The 18,685-nt window shown below is 40.3% G+C and overlaps 1 protein-coding gene and 1 long non-coding RNA gene across 8 annotated transcripts in view; one reads left to right on the top strand and one right to left on the bottom strand.

Annotated features, from left to right (window-relative positions):
• Positions 1-13,544: 13,544 nt before the first annotated feature.
• LOC137221314 (uncharacterized) lies at positions 13,545-15,425 on the bottom strand. The gene is made up of 3 exons (XR_010941967.1): positions 15,285-15,425; positions 13,924-14,051; positions 13,545-13,810 (listed from the first exon to the last, which is right to left on the bottom strand). It is a non-coding gene; the product is annotated as an uncharacterized lncRNA (long non-coding RNA).
• Positions 15,426-15,579: 154 nt separating this feature from the next.
• Positions 15,580-18,685, top strand: part of PDE4D (phosphodiesterase 4D) — a 1,449,034-nt gene continuing 1,445,928 nt past the window's right edge. For 5 of the 7 annotated variants that reach the window (XM_067730739.1, XM_067730741.1, XM_067730740.1 and 2 more), the window contains exon 1: positions 15,580-15,765. The gene's annotated coding sequence lies outside the window, so the exon portion shown is untranslated. Of the gene's footprint in view, positions 15,766-16,531; positions 16,640-18,685 lie in introns of all 7 variants that reach the window. The other 2 variants (XM_067730742.1, XM_067730736.1) reach the window with 1 other exon arrangement.

Genomic DNA, 18,685 nt, shown 5'->3' with positions numbered 1-18,685 from the left:
TGGAGCCAGGCAGGGTGACTTTCAACCTCTCCAAAAGCCTTTCAACTAGCAAAGAGATACATTTATTAGAAAAGATGATAGAACTCGATTTAGAAAAGTGTGAATACAGGGTTGAATTAAAATGACACCTCAAGCAAGGAGCCCAGGACCAAACCAGGAGACTCTGAGTCAAAAATCAAGGCTAGGATTTATAGGATGAACATTTTTATGTTTAAATTGGAATTCAAAGTAGATATTTGTAATTGAAGTCCCGTGCTTATTTTATTTCCGTAAATCTAATGTCTGGCTTTGAAGTTGGCTCCATTGTAGGTCCAACAGCAGTGGGCCTTGGAAATTTGCCTGATAAATCAAACCTATGATGAAAAGAATCAGGAAAATGCGACACTGGCTGGCAGTGTGCAAACCCCATGGGGGTATTATAGAGCACTCGGTGTCCCCTAGCAGAGAAAAATGTACCTTAACATGCTTCCTGGGATTGACAGCTCTTCATCCTTCAATCTAAAGACAGAGTTGGGTAGACAAAGGATAGGGAGACAAATCCTTTACTTTAATGTTATTTTCTTAAAACCTAAAGTCAGCTGGGTGAAAATTGGACTGTATGAAATTTACTTGGTTGGAAACAAGCATGCAAATTCCACGAGATTCCTAAATGTGCCAAAGCATCAGGGAGAGAGCCCGGTTACGCATGGAGGGTGAGGAACAATGCTAATGCCATAGGTGGCCCTTGCCACTACTGGCCTTTGGCAGTCATGTGAAAAAGTTGATCTTTATTCCTGCTACCTCGGTCTCACCTTTCTATGCCATCTTACTGTACTTCCTTCCTCTTTCTCCTTCTAGTTATAAACACCCCCTTCACAAGAAATGTTAGCTTTCAGGAATGACCAGTCAAGCACATCTTTGTGCACATGCATGATTTATATTAATTCCATGTAGACATTTGAATTTGACATTGCAAATTTGTGGAACAAAATGTATGTTTCTTACGAGCAGACAGATGAGCATTTTATGCTGTTGTTTGGGGAGGGCAGGTTTAGGCGACCTCTCCTGTTGGCAGTCTGTGTTTCATATCCTGTCTGGTAGTAAGAAAACAGTTAAATAGGAACTCTTGTGGTACTGTGAGTCTGGCTTCTCGTTTAAAAGTGCTCCCCCTTTTTTGCTTACCATGATGAATATTAATTTTAAGTAAAAGTCACTACATCGACTATAATGTCAAATAAATTTGAAAAAGAAGATGCAGCCCTTTGGAAAATACGGTGGAAACAATTTCGTTCCAGGTTTGGAGCTTATTGAAGCCCATCAACCGTCTAACAGATTCAGACAGTATTTAGAACATTTTGCTTTGGCATCCCCTTTTAAGTGTGGAAGAGGCTGTTTTGTAACCTCATCTTTTTTTTGCAGAGAGAATGAAACTGCCTGAGGGACAATACAGAGGCTTGGTGAGGGCTGGGATAAAGTCTCAAGGCTGCTGGGCTGTGCCACGTACCATAAACAGCAGATACCACAGAACTGCTTTTAAAAAAAATCCTGCCCTTCATATGTCATGCTAAAAATACAGACTAAAAAGACCTGAAAAACTTGAAAGAACTAGAGAAGCAGGCTGTAGTTATATCAAAGCAACATGCAAGGTCATGGAAGTAAAACAACAAACAAACAAGAGTGCACTGTATAAAGTAAGACATATTAGAGCTTTCTAAAGTTCCAAAGTAGCTTTTGTAATGTATTCAGAACAGAAATATGAAAGGAATCATAAAACTGGATAGTCCCTAGGAGACTGAAAAAGGCTGTAGAAAATGATTCAATAACATTGGTGGTGGGTCAGATAGAATGCCCTTATTCCCCTAGACTTCTCATTTCTTTCTTCTCCCTCTTGAAATTCACCTTGGGAAAACCTTACGTGGGTTTCTACCTGGTCAACTCAAACTTGGTCCTCTGCTTTAACTCTAGTTATCTGCACATGTTATAGATGTCCCCTTAAGTTGTTCATTGTGTGGCTTGTCACTTTGACTAGGCTCAAAGCTCTAAGGTCAAGAAACATGTCTTTTGTATCTTTGGAATTTCCTCTATAGCTTGGGTACAGCTTGGATACAATAATTGTGTCTGCAGATGGTGTACAACAAATGTCCCCTAATTCACTGGGTACTTCCAGATTAAAAAAAGGTAACATAAAGCTATTCAACTTTGCTTCTATTATTAGTATTTATGTGCCATATTCTGAAATATATGTGGAAGACCAGATAAGAAAAAGGCTAGAGGAACAAGTTGTTGATACAATAGTGAGAATGCAAAAGACCTTTAAAAATGTCTTGACATAAATAATAAAGATGGTAAGAGTAATAATGATATAACAACTATAACAAATAATGATATATAATAATTTGATATATAATAATTTAAAATATAAATATTTTAAAATAAATATTTAAAAATTATTTAAAATAAATATTTAATTTAATATTTAAATATTATTTATTATTTTATTTAAATATTATTTAAAATAAATATTTTAAAAATAAAATAAAATATTTAAAATATTATTATATATATAATAATAACAAATAATAATGATATAACAACTTTACATTTCTTTACATAGCACTTGATTCTTCTGAAAGCACTTTCGGGTAATAAAGAAGAGTGGGACAAATGTGGGAATAGAAATACATGTGAGGAATAACAGAAATGCGGAGATAAAAAAGCAAAAGAACAAAAGAAAGGCAAAGAAAATATAGGCAAGAATAAAATGGAAGGAGAATTTACTAACAAACTGGAACAGTTGTTGGCTAAGTTACACACTGGACAGAGTGTCAAATATTTACAACGTTGGTGTTCTTTGAGCAGGTAGAATATGCTGTCTATAGATCACGCCATGTTTTCACTTGTTTTCTACCAGGTAGTGGGGGAGGGAGTGTCCTGGATTCTCTAACTCTCTTCATTCTTGTTCACTAGGGTTTATATTGATAATAGTCTGGCCATCTGTACTCAACATTCTAGCTACATCATTAAAAAGACATGGACGTGTGAGTGATACTCAACTTTAGTAGCCTATTTCAGCGATTTCACAGAAGGTTAGGTAGGCTTGCTGTGGAGGGCACCATCGATTTTGGATCCTGTTGTAAGGTTCTGAAAACTTCCCAAACTTAGGAGGCAGGTCTCACATTACTGTCAATAATGCTGAATGTAGTAACTTATTATAAAGAAGTTCTAAGAAGAAGAAGACATCCCAACCATATTCTAGAACTGACCAGTTCTAGAACTGAAAAAGTGCAGACCAAAAAGTTCTGCCTGTCACATGTGTCAGAGGCCACAAAGGTTCTAAAATTACCTTTATTACTGCTTTGGAGCGATGAGCTACATATTTGAAAAGATAATTCAATAAGGTGAACTCCTTGCACCTCCTTGCATTCTGAAGTTGGCAAGCTTCTCTACTTTGGGGTCTGTTTTGTTCACAAATTATATTAACTTTAGTTGAAGGGCAGGTGACCCAAACCGAAGTGTCAAGATTAGTAAATTTGTGAAGGAAAGTTAGAAAAAGATATGAGAGATTATCAAAGATAAAACTCATCAAATCCATAGAAAATTTTCTCATATCCAAATGAGAAAAGAGATTAAATCTTTCTTCCTTTGAGAACGTTGACATGGAGACAGACTTTTAATTTAATTGCCTTCTATGCTGCTGAAAGCACGGATCAACTATTTTCAAGATTTAGAGATCAACACCCATGTTTTGGCAATAATTCTACTTTTCACACTTCAGGTTTTGAAGCAGAGTAGAGAACTCTTTCCTTTGGTGAGTGGAAGACCTGCTAGGGTTCTGATCCTCGCTCTGGCCTAATTTAATCTCTTTTGGTCTCAATTCCCTCAACTGTAAGAGGGAATAATTATATCAGTCCTGCTTTATAATAATAATAATTTCCATTTCTAAATGCCTGCCATGTGTCAGGTACTCTTCTGTGCCTTTGCCATATGTTATCTTTAAATCTCTCATCAACTCTGCAAGGAAGGAATAATTATCACTCATGTTTTACAGTTGAGAAAGATGAGGCTCAGATCCCTTCAGGAACCTGCCTAAGGTCACACAGCTAAGTGGCAAAGCCAGGATAGAAACCTTCATATGTATGAACAAAAGCCCCTTCTCAGTCCTCCATGAGATTTTGAAGTTCATTTATAATGACATTTGTGGACGTGATTTGAGAATAGAAAAGTTCTTTGTAGATGCATATTCTTACTACCATTATTATCCTGGTGAATATAAATTAATGTGTATTTATGGAGTTCCTTGCAGGAGCTTAGTACTGAATCAGATACCATTTTGGATACTCTGTGGAATTAGGTATATTCCCCAGTGTAGTATTATGTAAGGTGTATTATAACTAAATGTTAAATAGTTCCAAGTGATATCGCTTCCACCCTTGGAATCAGGTATTAGTTTCTTTTGGATCTTTTTTGGAGAAAAAAGAAAAGAAGCAAATATGCTAATCTAAATTGAATGAATGTTTCAGGAAACAAAAACCAGCTGCATTAGTCCAGCCTTCAGAGTCAGCAAATTAAGCCCCCAGGAACCCTGAGAGTTGATAGGAAAACTCCAAAGGAGATGAGAGAAATATACCACAGGGATTAGCAAATTTCTGCTGAAAAATTCATGTGTTCACAAATGTTCTGAACCAACATAGCTTCCCCTGTCTGTTTCTTTGTTTATTTTTTGTCTTTAATGACCAGTAGGGCTGTTGAAACTTACTTGAAGAGTGTATCCTTGATTTGGGGATATCAGACTTCCTGTGTGAAAGATGGCTGGGAATCCACTCAACTCTCCTAAAATAAGCACTAAGTTTTGGAAAGAATTTTCTCTTGTGGGAAACATCCTATTCCCAAAGAAGGCCATCAGCGTGAGATAGCTTTTTTTCCAGGGAGGAAACTGAGGGGAGCCCGTTGGTCCAGCAGCCAGGAGTCAACCTTCAGGACAGGTTAACATTCAGGACAGACTCCTCTGTCCTTTTCTCTCGACCTTTTGGAAGAACTGCTGAAAGTCAAAATCAAAGTTCAAAAAATTCTGCAGAAGAATCACCTGAGTCCAGAAATGAGCTGTTTCTTATTGTTTCCTCTGTTTCTTTGTTTCAAGAACAGATAAAAAGACCCACCTTGGGAAGTCGTTGTGAGGAGTAAATAACATAACTCAGGTGCATCTCCTGGTGCAAAACAATCATCGCTATTGAATCCTAGGCCATTTGTCCAAATATGCTCATCCAGTTGTTCTTTACGGCCCAAGGGGAACTATTGATTCTGTTAGGTCACAGAATGTCTAAAGAGTTAAGAAAAATGCTTTCAAACTGAGAAAAGATGGAGGAGGCTGTCTTTCTAGGCGTCACCAAGGATATGTGTTGGGTGGAATACAGGCCATCATTTGGGTTTGGTAAGAGCTTCATGATGGGACCATATAGAGAAGGAGCTATGCCACTGGACAGCTGGCTGAGTGCTTGCCTTTGATCACCTTGGAGGAATGAATGCGGGGCCACTGACTGACCCTTGCATTTTTCTGCATGTGAGATGGGAGAGGGTAGTCCTTGTGCAGTTCTCCTGTCAGAAATTTTGATCACATTTGGGTCTCTGCTGGGCTAAGGCAGAAGCCCATCTGGGAGGATAGGACCACTCTATGGCCAGGCTTGATTCTGTCTGACACAGAGTCTGGACTTGGCTGCACAGCCAGTCCGAACTGTGCCCAGACCTAGCATCTATGAGGCCGTCCAGGCATCTGGTCCAGGCCCTCTGGGAATAAGTTCCTGGGCCTGGGGTGAGAGTGCGTTTGTCACATATGCCTTTCGGCATGATCCTGGCACTTTGGGAGGCAGAACCAGTTTTTCAGCTCTGGGGACTCAACTGTGCTTTACTTGTGGCCAGTGTCCCCTAGATGAGCTCTGCTCAGGGGGGCAAGGGACTGCCATTTGCCAGTTGACTGCAGCAAGTCACTTTATGTCTGGGGGCCTCGGTTTCCTTGGAGTGAGGCCATCTCTAAGCTGGATCTCAGCACAATCTGTGAATCTGTGGTCTGCCTCTGCCTGGGGCACAGAAGTGTGTGTGTATTTTTCTTCCCTCCCTCCCAGCCCCTGGTCCTGGGGATGTTCCTTTCAACTGTTCTTGACCCCTCTTCCATTATCCAAATTTCTCTGTGCAAAAGAACATTAAGTTTGAATGGATCATTGTTTCTTATAAGATAAACAGCTGCTGATAAAGTCAGGGGTTGACCTATTTCTGAAGCAGACAACCGAGGAGAAGTTTATGGCTTTCTCTTCTTCAAAATTAACCAGTTTTTCTTCTTAGAACATGTTTTATGGGACTTGACTAATCACCCTGGCAATATGTGGCTGAAGTTTTCTTGGCTATAGATCAAAGTCTCCAATACACCAGCACAGACAATGAGAAAGCAACGAGAGGCAGGAGAAAGCCTTTGCAATGAATTTTGGAGTCAGACTCTAATAGAATGAATGTTTGGAGTCAGACTCTAGTAAAGCAGAAATAGGATAGGGATAATTAATTCCTGGAAGAATTGCAAATGACCAAGTACATAGGAACAAATGTCTAACTTTCTCTAATAATGAAAGACACGCAAATAAAAATAAAAATGCTATCGTTTCCCTTTGTCATTTTGGCAGAAATGTAAATGGTTGGTTAAACCTGGTGCGCCCGTGATGTGAGGAGATGTACACATTCATGCAACTACCTGATGCAACCTTTTGGAGGGTAGTTGGGTGATATGCACTGAAATGCAAAATGTATCATCTCTTTGCCCAACAATTCTCAGTTTAGGACCTACCCTAAGGGGATAACTACTTGAATGTAAAAATAAGTTTGCAAAAGCATATTCATAGGGAAAACTAGAAATAATTTTGATGTTCATCAGTTGGGATCAATTATGGTAAACACCTTCCAGGAAGTTCTGTGCAGTCAATAAAAATGACGATAAAGAGCTTTACATACGGTGTAGACAATTATTTAATGACACAAAGCAAGATTCTAAAACAAAATGATCACATTTGTATACAATTATATGAATAGAAATGTGGGAGGTTTTTCACTTAAATCTTAACTGGTAGGATTTGAGGCTACTTTTACTTTCTTTCTTGTTTAACTTCCATTTCTGCCACTTACCATCTTCATGTCCTTAGGCAAGCTTTTTTTTTTTTAACACCTTTACTGGAGTTTAATTGCTTTACAATGGTGTGTTAGTTTCTGCTTTATAACAAAGTGAATCAGTTATACATATACATATGTTCCCATATCTCTTCCCTCTTGCATCTCCCTCCCTCCCACCCTCTAGGTGGTCACAAAGCACTGAGCTGATCTCCCTGTGCTATGCAGCTGCTTCCCACTAGCTATCTACCTTATGTTTGGTAGTGTATATATGTCCACGCCTCTCTCTCGCTTTGTCACAGCTTACCCTTCCCCCTCCCCATATCCTCAAGTCCATTCTCTAGTAGGTCTGTGTCTTTATTCCCATCTTACCCCTAGGTTCTTCATGACATTTTTTTTCTTAGATTCCATATATATGTATTACCATATGGTATTTGTTTTTCTCTTTCTGACTTACTTCACTCTGTATGACAGACTCTAGGTCTATCCACCTCATTACAAATAGCTCAATTTCATCTCTTTTTAGGGAAGCTTATTTAACCTCTCTTGGTAAAAAATGGGAATAATAATACGTATCAACCTTTTAGAGGTTACTGAGGAAAAGCAGGCAGTGAAACACATGTCAAGAACCTGGGATGGTATATGAAAATTCTTTGATTTTTTTTTTCACATGGTTTCTATTTTACTTTAATTGTATGAGTACAAACAGCTGTGTTCCTATGCCCATGATTCAGAGAGAAAGCTAAGAGGGCTTTGAATAGCTTCCATTGATTTAAAGGCAGGAAGAGCCCTACTTCCAAATATGTGGAACATTTTTTCCTAAGGCTGTCAGAAAAAGGCCATATTGAGTCATTGTTTTCTGAAGGCAGAAGAGGAGAGTGAGTGACTGATCCTGTTGGGTAACCTAAAATTATATTTCATTCTTGTTATCCTGATGCAGTTTAAGACCAAGGATTTTGGATGGTTCTACAATTTCCCTCTTGGTTTGGAAGAACAAAACTTTTGTTATTTATGTTCTTAAACAACAGAGCTTTGTCCTATACTCAGGAGCATGCAAACTAAATAGAAGATTTCCTGAAGGGCCATCCTATTTACTGTGAGGAGTGATTCCAAGTGGTGAGTAGACACAGTTAGCTCCAGCCATCCGTGGAAGACCCACATCATTGCAGAGGAAATTAGCCAAGACTCACAGAAGCACAGCAGCCCGTCAGGTTGGGGATTTACTTCTCCTATATTGTGCTAAAGTTGGTGGACTCAGCCACTTAAAAATGCCCTATTTACTTGGGCCCTGCTTTGTCTTACAAAACAAATAATCTTGTATTGCTTTCTTTGGGGCAGAAAAATGAAAGTGTCAATATTTTGAGTGTTTTTACTTTGGGAACTTCTGGTTCGTAGACGATTGTTTCAAACATTGCTGTGTTGTCTTTTCAGAGCTGTTGATACTGTGGAATGGTGAGGGCGGGTAATTGAGGCTCAAGAGTTTTCGTCAAAGGCTAATAGATCACTAGAAGAACACAAATTAGGCGCTCTCTGTCCCGTATCCCTCATTTCTCTTTCCTTGCACTAAACTAGCTCCTGGCTTGCTATCACGCTGCCACGCCCATGTGCAATTTTCACTTAACCAAGTTTAGGTCTGAGTAGAGTATATGAAGTTGGGATCAATTCCAACTCTTAATAATTACAGCTAGTAAGTATTGAGCACTTTGTAACATGCCAGGTTTTATGTTAAGTGGTTTGCATGCACTATCTCAATGCTTCTCAAGGGTAATCTGTGATGACTGGTTTAACAAGCCTAGGGGCGGGGTGTGTGTACCAATAAAAAATGCAGATTTCTTGGCTCCATTCTAGACCTGTGAGATGAGCATCCTGTGGTGGGATCAAAGATCTACCATGTTAACAAGCACCTTCACCAATCCCAACGCGCAAGAAGTTCAAGTGCCTCTGCATTATTTTTCCAAGCACGTGGGACACAAGTGCCGTCTGCTCTCCTTCCACTGCTCTGATGTCTGTGCTTAAATTCTCATGGCAAAAAAAAAAGTAAAAAAAAAATCCTGTGGATTGGGAGACATTGTGAGACTTATGCCTCTTAGTAACTGGTGATCACGAATGAGTCCCCATAGCCAAAGTGCTTTTGAGACGCCAAGTATTTATCTCTATTGTGGGAGGACTAAAAATTGAGGAATCTTGACTGATGGTAGCCTGTGCTCTGTAAATAGAGAGGGAAGCCTCAGGGACCACAGAGACATGACTGTATGAGTGGTTATACGGGTTGTGTAATGCCCAACTGGCCTTGCCCGAAGGAGTAAAAACCCAGCATTCTCCTTGGCTCCGGGCTGTGTGTCGCGGTGGCCCACTCCTGAGAGGAGAAGGTAACTGATATGCTGGTGTGGGTCCCAGGGCCCAGAAAGCCCCGCCTGCCTTCAGCATGCCTTTGTTGTCATGCTCCAAGGGGCCTGAAGTGTTCAGTGTCGTAAATTCCTTGGTTCTCGAGTTTATTTCTAGAAAGCCTCTATTAAAATGCAGTGCCGCGTGCAAGATGACAGGGACATTTAACCATAGTGGCACAGACGGGTTTAATCTGGTCGCTCTGGGGATGGCACCCAAGAGGATTCATTTGGTGGGAGGGGAGGACAGGCTCCTTTGTGGACCGCTTTGGTGGAGGAAGCTGGGGAGATTAGGAAAAAATATATATATAAGGCAAAATATATATATATTTTTTGAGGTGCAAGGCAGAGGTGAAGTGGGAGAGGGCCTAAAGACACATTGGACCTGTGTCACAATTCTGTTGGTTACCTTCCAACACACTGTTTTCTTAATTCTTCAGCCCTTCCCATCGTCCTTGTCTTTGGTGAATGTCCAGTGCCCAGTGACTGTCCCCTCAGTAACAGGCCTGGACTGCAGCAATACTGCAGGTGGCAAGGACTCAGTGGCATAAGTGGGCCCCGGAGAGAAACTTCATGTCCAACTCTGGAGCTGATGCAGCCTAGGGGAGTGGGGGAGATAATCACCCACCCCTGAATCTGAGACCTCCCCCTTCCTGTTGCATTCCTCTGCCAGGAGCAGGATAATTAGAATAAAGAGACTTAGTTTAGCTCATTCAACTCCCTGCTGGACTCCATACAAACCTTTCACATATGCAGTCATTTCTAGCAACCTGGGTAGGCTTCCTTGCGTTTCTTTATCAACTTGTTGAGAAAGACCGGAGATGATTCTCTAACTCTAGTGAAGGGTCTGTCTACGGGACTATTAAGCCTTAACATTTGATTTCATTTTGGATCTTGTTGAAAGTACCCTAGATTTCATTTTGAAATCTTTTTTTTGTTTGTTTTTGCTAAATTGAAAATGTTCCCCAATTTTCCCACTGATTATTTGTCCTGCTAATTCATGAGGTAAATGGTGCTGATTCATTAATTTATCCCGCAGGGAATAAGCACCTTCCATGCAGAGGAGGTGGGTAGGAAGGGGTTTGCTGGGAAGGAGGGGCTTTTCCTTGGTCTTAGTTGTAGGTGCTGGGGAGCGGCATGCAGATGGAGAGGGACATCCTCAGAAGCATAGGGTCAGAGAGCGTGGGCTCCCTGAGGCCCTGTGAGTGATGAGATGTGACTGGTGGGTGTTTGTGTGGGCGTGGAAGGAGATAAGGGGCAAGACCCCTCGTGAGTGAATGAATGAATGCAGGAATGACTGAGTGTAGAAGTCTATTGTCCTTCCCTAGGGTGGCTGCTCCCTCACCAAGCAGACTGTTTTTTCTCTGCACCTTCTCGGTGAGTAAGTAGAAGTTTCAGTTAATAATCTCCTAAACTGAGAAATCCCCTATCACAAGAGGAAAGGAGATAATTAGCTTCAGTGTTCTCTCATCTCTAAGCTGAGAAGTCAGCATGAATTCTAGACATGGTTCATGTCTTTGGATAATCAGCCCTGCTGTTCATGATAGGTAACTCTCTCTCTCTCTCTCTCTTTTTTTTTTTTCCTCCCTTCAAATCTTTTTTTGGTTAGGGTACCATGACTGAAATGAATGGCTTCCATTATTTTTTTTGCCTTCACGCAGGAATCTTTAAACTAGCCTGAACTTCGTACCAACTATCATATGAATCATGTCTACTACAATAACTCCTTTCTGTGTCATTTCCTAGGTTAGTGTCCTTGTGTGACACAGTAAATGCGGGGCAGGGTTGAAAATGTCAAGTGATAACCAGGCAGAAAACTGACAGTTAACAGACCCACCTCCTTGAGCTTTTATCTCAGATGCCTTAAGACAAAAATCTTACTTGTATAAATATTACCTGAAATGAAATATGTAATGTTAATAGCTATATTTCACCATATCTGGCTGTTTAGTAATTCACCTCCATTTTGGATATTGTGTACCTTTATTGCAATGAGCTTAATAATCATCATAAAACAAATGATCGTTTTCTTTTAATGAATGTTCACCATGTAAGAGGCTCAGTTCTAAGCAGGCGTTGCCCATTTAATCTTCACACCAGCCCCAGGAGGTAGTACTGTGGGTGGCACTATTTTTCATATGGGGAAACTGAGGCATAGAGTTCTTAAGTAACTTGCCCCAAGTCCACAGTTAAGCGTCAGCTGGGATTTGAACCCAGGCAGTCTGGCTCAGAATTTATGCTCTCAACCTCCATGCTATAATGCTTACACATTGCTTGAAACAAGAGGCGGTTTTAGCATCAAATATGAAGAATGCAACCCTTCAAAGTTTTCTCTTCCAAATGCAAGTCATTGCCTATTTTGTATCCGTATTGTTGTATGGCTTTTGACAAACACTGACAAACAGCAAGGCCAAAGAAATATCCTTTCGCTCACGTCTCGTTACCTAGAAGAAGAGTTTTGACTATATATGAGTGCAAAAGGTTGTTGATTTAGGTTAATTTTATGTATAATATGGTTTAGAATCTTGTCACATGCATTTTTAGTACATTTCCAAACATTCATGTTCTTGGGGAGGCAGCTGAAAAACAGCCACAAAAATTCCCCCCATGGGCCAAGAACAAGTTTGATTGTGAGGTCTATGTGCCCAGATGATGTGTTTTGTTATCTGAACCAAGAACATAAGCTTACTCCCGGCAATGACCACCATATATAAATGCCTTTTTATATAAGTGAAAAAAAAATTTTTTTTTTTACTTTGTTAAAGTGAGCAGGCCTTCTTGCTGACGTTTTTCTAAGTAACTGCTTCTCTTTCAGTTTACACTATAGACAGTGGCTCCAAGAGCTGGCGTTTGAACTGTCAGCAGTCCTCCCCCACACTACCCAGCAACCTGGTCCAAGGTCTAGGGTTTCTTTAGGCGGAGTCCAGTGCTGTGAAAACAATGGGGCTATTTATCCACGTCACCTGGAGTGCAGTTACCATCCCGCCAATCTCAGCTGGTCTGACACACTGACATGGTGGGTCTGGATGTTTCTTATGAGTTTTCTTATGAGCAGCTCCTTTGGCCACATAAACTGCAGGGCCAGACAGATTAGCTTATGGGCCTAGAAATCCTTCCTGGCCCAGATATAGGGACACTTTTCAGTCAACCAGAGTTGCTCTGATATTTGAGATTTGCTGACAGTTCTTGGTTCAGAAAGAGGTTTGCATTCCTGAGCTACTTTTATTGGGATCATCTTAATTCTTATCTGTGAGGTGGAGATCCAGGAAATGAGTAAGAATGGAATTCAGCTGTTTGGGTGACCCTTGTATACCACGAGCCTCTCAGTGCTGGATGCAACAGCCAACAGATATTAATTGATGGTGATGATGGAGGTAGTCTTTCTGCCCAGAACCTGCTAGCACAAGCCCTGACTGATGGGCAGTGATACCTAGCTGACTTTTTTTTTTTTTTTTTTCGGTACGCGGGCCTCTCACTGTTGTGGCCTCTCCCGTTGCGGAGCACAGGCTCCGGACACACAGGCTCAGCGGCCATGGCTCACGGGCCCAGTCGCTCCGCGGCACGTGGGATCTTCCCGGACCGGGGCACGAACCCATGTCCCCTGCATCGGCAGGCAGGCAGGCAGACTCTCAACCACTGCGCCACCAGGGAAGCCCCCTAGCTGACTTTACACTGCACTAACAACTTTAGGCAAAAGACGATTAGAGTATCTGTGTGTATTTTTAAATTTCCTCCTTCATTGCACTGTTTTTTAATAAGGTATTGAAATCAAATGTAAACGGTATAATCCCCTTAAGTTGGATTGTACTGAGACATCACTTCTCTCATCCCAATGTGGGGTTTTCCCTGCTATGTGACAGCTCCAGGCACTAAATATCTACCCCTCCCCCCCAAATTGCCAAGTAGCAGTAACATGTCTCAGGCTATCACGACTGTTACGATTATAGGAAGGGAAGCCCATTCTGGTCTTTTAGAAAGCTCTCATCATGAATGTGTTTTCGGGCATGCATTACTTACTAACAGATGAACAGCTTGCAGTTGAGTCAAACAAAACCTTTAGTGTTTGTAAGGGTCAGGGCACCAGGGGTCAGTAGGAAACTGAGTTTTATATTGACACAGACAATCTCCAGAAGCTGAGAAAGCTTCTAACTCAAGGACTTGCTGGATGGTTGTTGGCCGTTGTCTTGAGTGGTGAGATGGTTATCTTCAAAGTTGTCAAAGATGAAGTTTTCCTGTAGGAAACTTCTGGACATTATCATGTGAAGTGACTTAAATGCCTTAGTTTAGAGTATCCTTGGACTTGTCTGTTGACAAATGAAGATTTGAACATGGGCGTTTGAAGGGATTTTAATGTAATATTTTTCAGGGAATGAGAAACAGGGAGTGTTGTGTGTTGAGGTTTCAGTGACAACATTACCTTAAGAGCTTGCTTTCCCTTTCAGGCTAGATCATCCGTGTTACCGTTGAGTAAAGGGAATCACAGTTTTAACAACCTGGCTTCCCTCAGAAGTTTCAATTCTCACATAGTTACCATAGGCAGCAGTACTGTCAAATAAACAATTAATTTTATATTAATTGTCAAGTAAACAATTTAATTAAATAAAAAATATTTAAACAGTGAAATATTCCTCCCTGGCTAGTCACAAGTTGGACAATTCAAAGAACAAATCTTGGGGGAATTGAGAATGGATTACTTTTTCTGTTCCGTGTGTACTGCTCTGTTTTTCTTCTTGGGATCAAATCTCAAGTTGAATTCAGTCAACTATCTACAGCAAACAAAAAGGGCATAAATGTCTTTTCTGTTACTGTTCCTTATATTTCATCACTAAACGAAGCAAGTTTCCCTTCCTGGCTTCTTCCTTTGGGAGCATATAAAACTGACATGAGTTTAATCCTGTGGAGGTTCTATTGTCACTTGAAAGTATAATGATTGATTTCATTATTTAAAAGTTTATTACAGTGAATTTTTGGTGCTAATGTCACACTTGCTACAAAATTTGTTGAAGAAACACACCATTTGCTGAGGATATGGAAGGATTTGTCATTAGGTAAAGTGTGCTGAGTATCTGAGGGTGTGGTGTTGGGCTACCTGTATGTCAGTTCCATTACTTTCTTTTTTGAGTTTCTCTTTCCGTCATCTCTTTTGACTTAAAATGTTTCCCACAGATCCAGTAATAACTACACATTTGGCAGTATGGTATAACAAGCTGTTGGCATAACTAACACTTCAAAATGTAATGGGAAATAAGGAAACTAGTGCCAAGAAAACAGAACCCTGGGCCACGGGGGCTCTGCCAACTTGCGCTGATGTTATTCTCTGCCCCAACGACCCCACCAAGGTGCATCCTAGTACCTTCTCATATGGCCTAAGTGCCAAGGGTCAGAACAATACTGCATCTTCCTGAGCACCGTTATTCCTTTTAAGACACTAAAAGCACTTAATTGTACCCATGAAACCCCTTTCCTCTCCCTGCCTGAGCTGCCTTTATTCTTGTTTCTGTGGGTGGGTGAAAAGGCTGCCCGTCTGAAAAGGCAGCTCAAAAACAGTTCTGGCAAAGGATCTCTCTTCCTCCGCAAATGGTCATTTTGGTTTTAAGTTTATTTCAGGTACATTAAGCCACCCTCTACTCATACTTAATAGCAAATGATCCTACAATAGATGAGAGTACAAAAAGGTAACATAAAATCAAAGCATACCTAGTTGCCCAAGTGACTTAATGTATATCATTTTGACTCAGCATTACTCCTACTAAAAATAAAAAGAAAGATGAAAATTACCTTCGGGTTTCTGCTGCTATAGTTGCCCTCCGGGTTCCAGCAGTAGGTGGGATCTTTAAGGCCAGCACTGTTGGGATTGCCAAACCATAAAAGATCTTGCTCCAGGGTGAGGTTGCATTTCCCAGGTCCTCTGTCCTGCTTCCCTCAGACAGTGAAGTGGTGATTTTTCTCTGACCCTGCAAAGAAAGTGATTCCAGATCAGCTGAGTGTTATGTGGAATATCTCATCTTTGTTGTTCTAGTGCAGCCCTTTCAGCCTTCCAGAGCCAGTTAGACTTGTTGTGAGGAGCTAAATGATTGGCTGGATCTGGGGCTCAGTTTCATAAATTATAGCCCAGCGTACGAGAAGCCCGAGTCCTATAGTTGCTGTGGTCCAGAGGCCTGCCAGTTCCTGCTTTAACGCATATGTAGTCGTAATTGAGTTCTAACACGGCCTTGGATGTTTCTGTCCTAAATAGCTGACATTGCATCTTCAAGACTGTGTGAGTAATCCTGACTTCTTTTTTTTAAACTCCGTAAATTAATTACATGCCCCGAGAGGGAGTGATTGCAATTAGAAAATACTGAAGTAGCAGATGATTCATTTTCAAGGTGCTGTTTTCTATGTATCAAGTTCAATGCAGTTAATCTTACAGCTTCTAAGACCTGGCAGGGTCATTCCAGCTTTTTGCCACGACTCACAGGCAAGCTGCCTTTTGAAGGAGGCTCTTCAGTGCCTTTGCTAGCCCTGTTTGTTTTATGGGGTCAGGAAAAGTGATAAAGGTCCAACAGGTTAAACAGATTGCTGGTGTCAAAGCAACGGCTGAGAGCCCTCGAGTCGGGCAAGTTTCAAGGTTTCCCACCCCTGCCATCCATAGCTGGGAAGGAGCAGCTCATGGCAGGCAGTCCTTTTGGGACACAGGTACACAGCAGTTAGAGCACAGAAAGAGGAGAAGTATGAAATGACAACAGAGCTTTTCTTTGCAGTCATCTGAAGCTGTACTGAGACATAGTCTATGGATAACTAGAACATTTTTACATGTATAAAAATGCTCCTCAGTGGTCCTGTTTATGTGGTAGGGAGCTGAATGAGAAATCCCTAGGTTGTTTTTTCAAAAGCCTTTTAAGAAGCACATTAAACACACACAGACAACAGTGGTAACAGAAGAAAGCATGTGGATTGGGACGTGTGGTAGGAACGGATCAAATCCCAAGGAAGCCGTTGTTAGGTTTGTGTAATTGCTGGTGGTGGCTTCTGTTGCTAACCAGGTTGAAGATAAAGCCGGAGCAGACTGAACTGAGCAACTAGAAAACATCAGTATGTTTTTACCCTCTATAGCATGCACTGCAGGATAGAATTAATACGAGTGTAGACTGGTGAGTGGAAGCAGTTCACTTTTTACTTTGAAAACATGATTGATTTTATCCTAACCTATCATAAAAAAATCGGGCTTTTGTCTATGAAGTTAATGTGTAAAAATAAATAACTTTTCTTCCTCCCAAATCATTTTTATACCTTTTCTCAATACAGCACAAAGTTAGGAAATTTCTTATAATTTGGGGTTGTTTTCCAGTTTACTTTCTGTCTAATTTTTCCTCTTTAGACTTAGAGATACAAATGTATATATTTGTGCTATGTATAAGCCTCAAGCATAAATCATTTGAACAGTTTTTAAAATCACAGGTTTCTGGGGGCAAATATAAACTTCTAATAGCTAGAGTAGTTACTTGCCAATTCCTATAAAAATATTATTTTTATACCCAAGAGTGGTTTATTTTTGGTTGCACCTATTTAAATGACATGATTTAGTCAGTAGGAAAGAAATAGTAGTTGTGTTTTTTGCAAAATTTTATGTTTTGGTCACACTGAAGTGCAAAGTTGTGTTGTTAAAATATTTCTGCCCTCTAAAATATGACCCCTTTTAGGTCACAGCAATGGATGAGGTTTAAAGAAGAGAAAAATAATGAACATAGAATCCTTTTCTGTATCAGCCAAGTGTATGTGAAATAGTTTTAAAAAGTATAATTCTAATACATTCTTTCAGAAATACATTTACTTTGTGAAGAAACAGTATAAGCTTCTTTATCGTGATAGTATAGTGAGATCATTTATTGGGTTTCTGTGGCTGTAGACGCTAATAGTAATAGTTGACGTTCACTCTTCTACATTCCTAACTGACTCTAACAGTGGAAGAAAGTAGTGCATCTGTTGAGGGACTATCATCTCACCCCTCCAGGTGGTTCAGGACCCATCTACAGTGAGAAATGGGAAGGGTGGAAACTGCTTTCTCTGAACTAGTTTCTGACCTCTAAGCCGGCTCCTTTTCTTGCCATAGGGTCAGTGTAGCTTTCTCGGTATAGCAATCTCATTCCCTTCCAGCTTTTTGTGCCCTCATTCTTTATAGCATTAACTTGCTTGAGCTCTTATTGAGATGAATCAAATAAAAAGTGACTTATGCTTAATTATCAAACGTTAATCAGCTGCTCATGCAATACAGAAGGTGTTCAGAACGTGGCTCAGGGAAATTCTGGTGGGACTATTGACACCTTGCATTGGTGCTTCCTCCAGGACCTTCATCTTTCAGTTCTCCCTGAGATGCTGGGGTTAAATCTCTTTTTCATGAAAGGGCAGAATATTAAGAAAAGAAAGAGTAGAGGTGTGCCAGGTGTCCAGTGGACAGGTATCCATGAGCAAGGCGTTGTGAAAAAAGGAAACATTTTCCAAATAGCAGTAGTTGATCTGTTCTCCCTCCCCTCCTCTTTATTTTCTATAGCTGTTTTTGTCTGACGGTGGAAGTTTTTTTGCAGATAAGGTTCTGTAAAACTATGCATATCTGCCATAGACAGATGGATTTGACAAAAGATATATCCAAAAAGGAATGTATTACATCATGAACTTGCAAAGCATTCATGAATACAAATTGGCTTTTGGCAACTATTAACACTACCTACTAAAGCAATGACAACAATCCAAATGGAAAGAAAATATTATTTCTTGATTGAATTACATTTTCCAGTGTTTCATTTGGTAAATTTTGCTTTTGGAAAGACTTACTCTTCTCTAAGACATTTTTTCCACTGTTATATATAGGACTAATCTTATTGCTTACTCTTGCCAAAGAATTTAATTGTTCTTAGCTGGCGTTTTCTAAAGACTCACTGTCCCACCTGGAGCATGTTTTAAAGAAGGTGGAGCAAAACAAATGAAACAATCCCCCCCCCCCCATCGCTACCACAAAGAGTTAAACACTTTAGAATTGTATGATTCCCTCTGTTTGTGGAGCTCGACACTACCCATTGGAAGAGGAGGAGCTTTCATTTAATTAAAAAAAATCATTTTTTCCACTTTAATTATATAGTGTATGCAGGTGATACAATTTTTCATTATATTAGTCACTAGCCAGAATTGTATCCTTCCAATTT

The sequence above is a fragment of the Pseudorca crassidens genome, chromosome 3 (assembly GCF_039906515.1).
Source record: "Pseudorca crassidens isolate mPseCra1 chromosome 3, mPseCra1.hap1, whole genome shotgun sequence".
NCBI classification, from domain to species: domain Eukaryota; kingdom Metazoa; phylum Chordata; class Mammalia; order Artiodactyla; family Delphinidae; genus Pseudorca; species Pseudorca crassidens.
The sequence above is the reverse complement of the archived record's forward strand: the minus strand, read 5'-3'. Positions and strand labels throughout refer to the sequence as shown.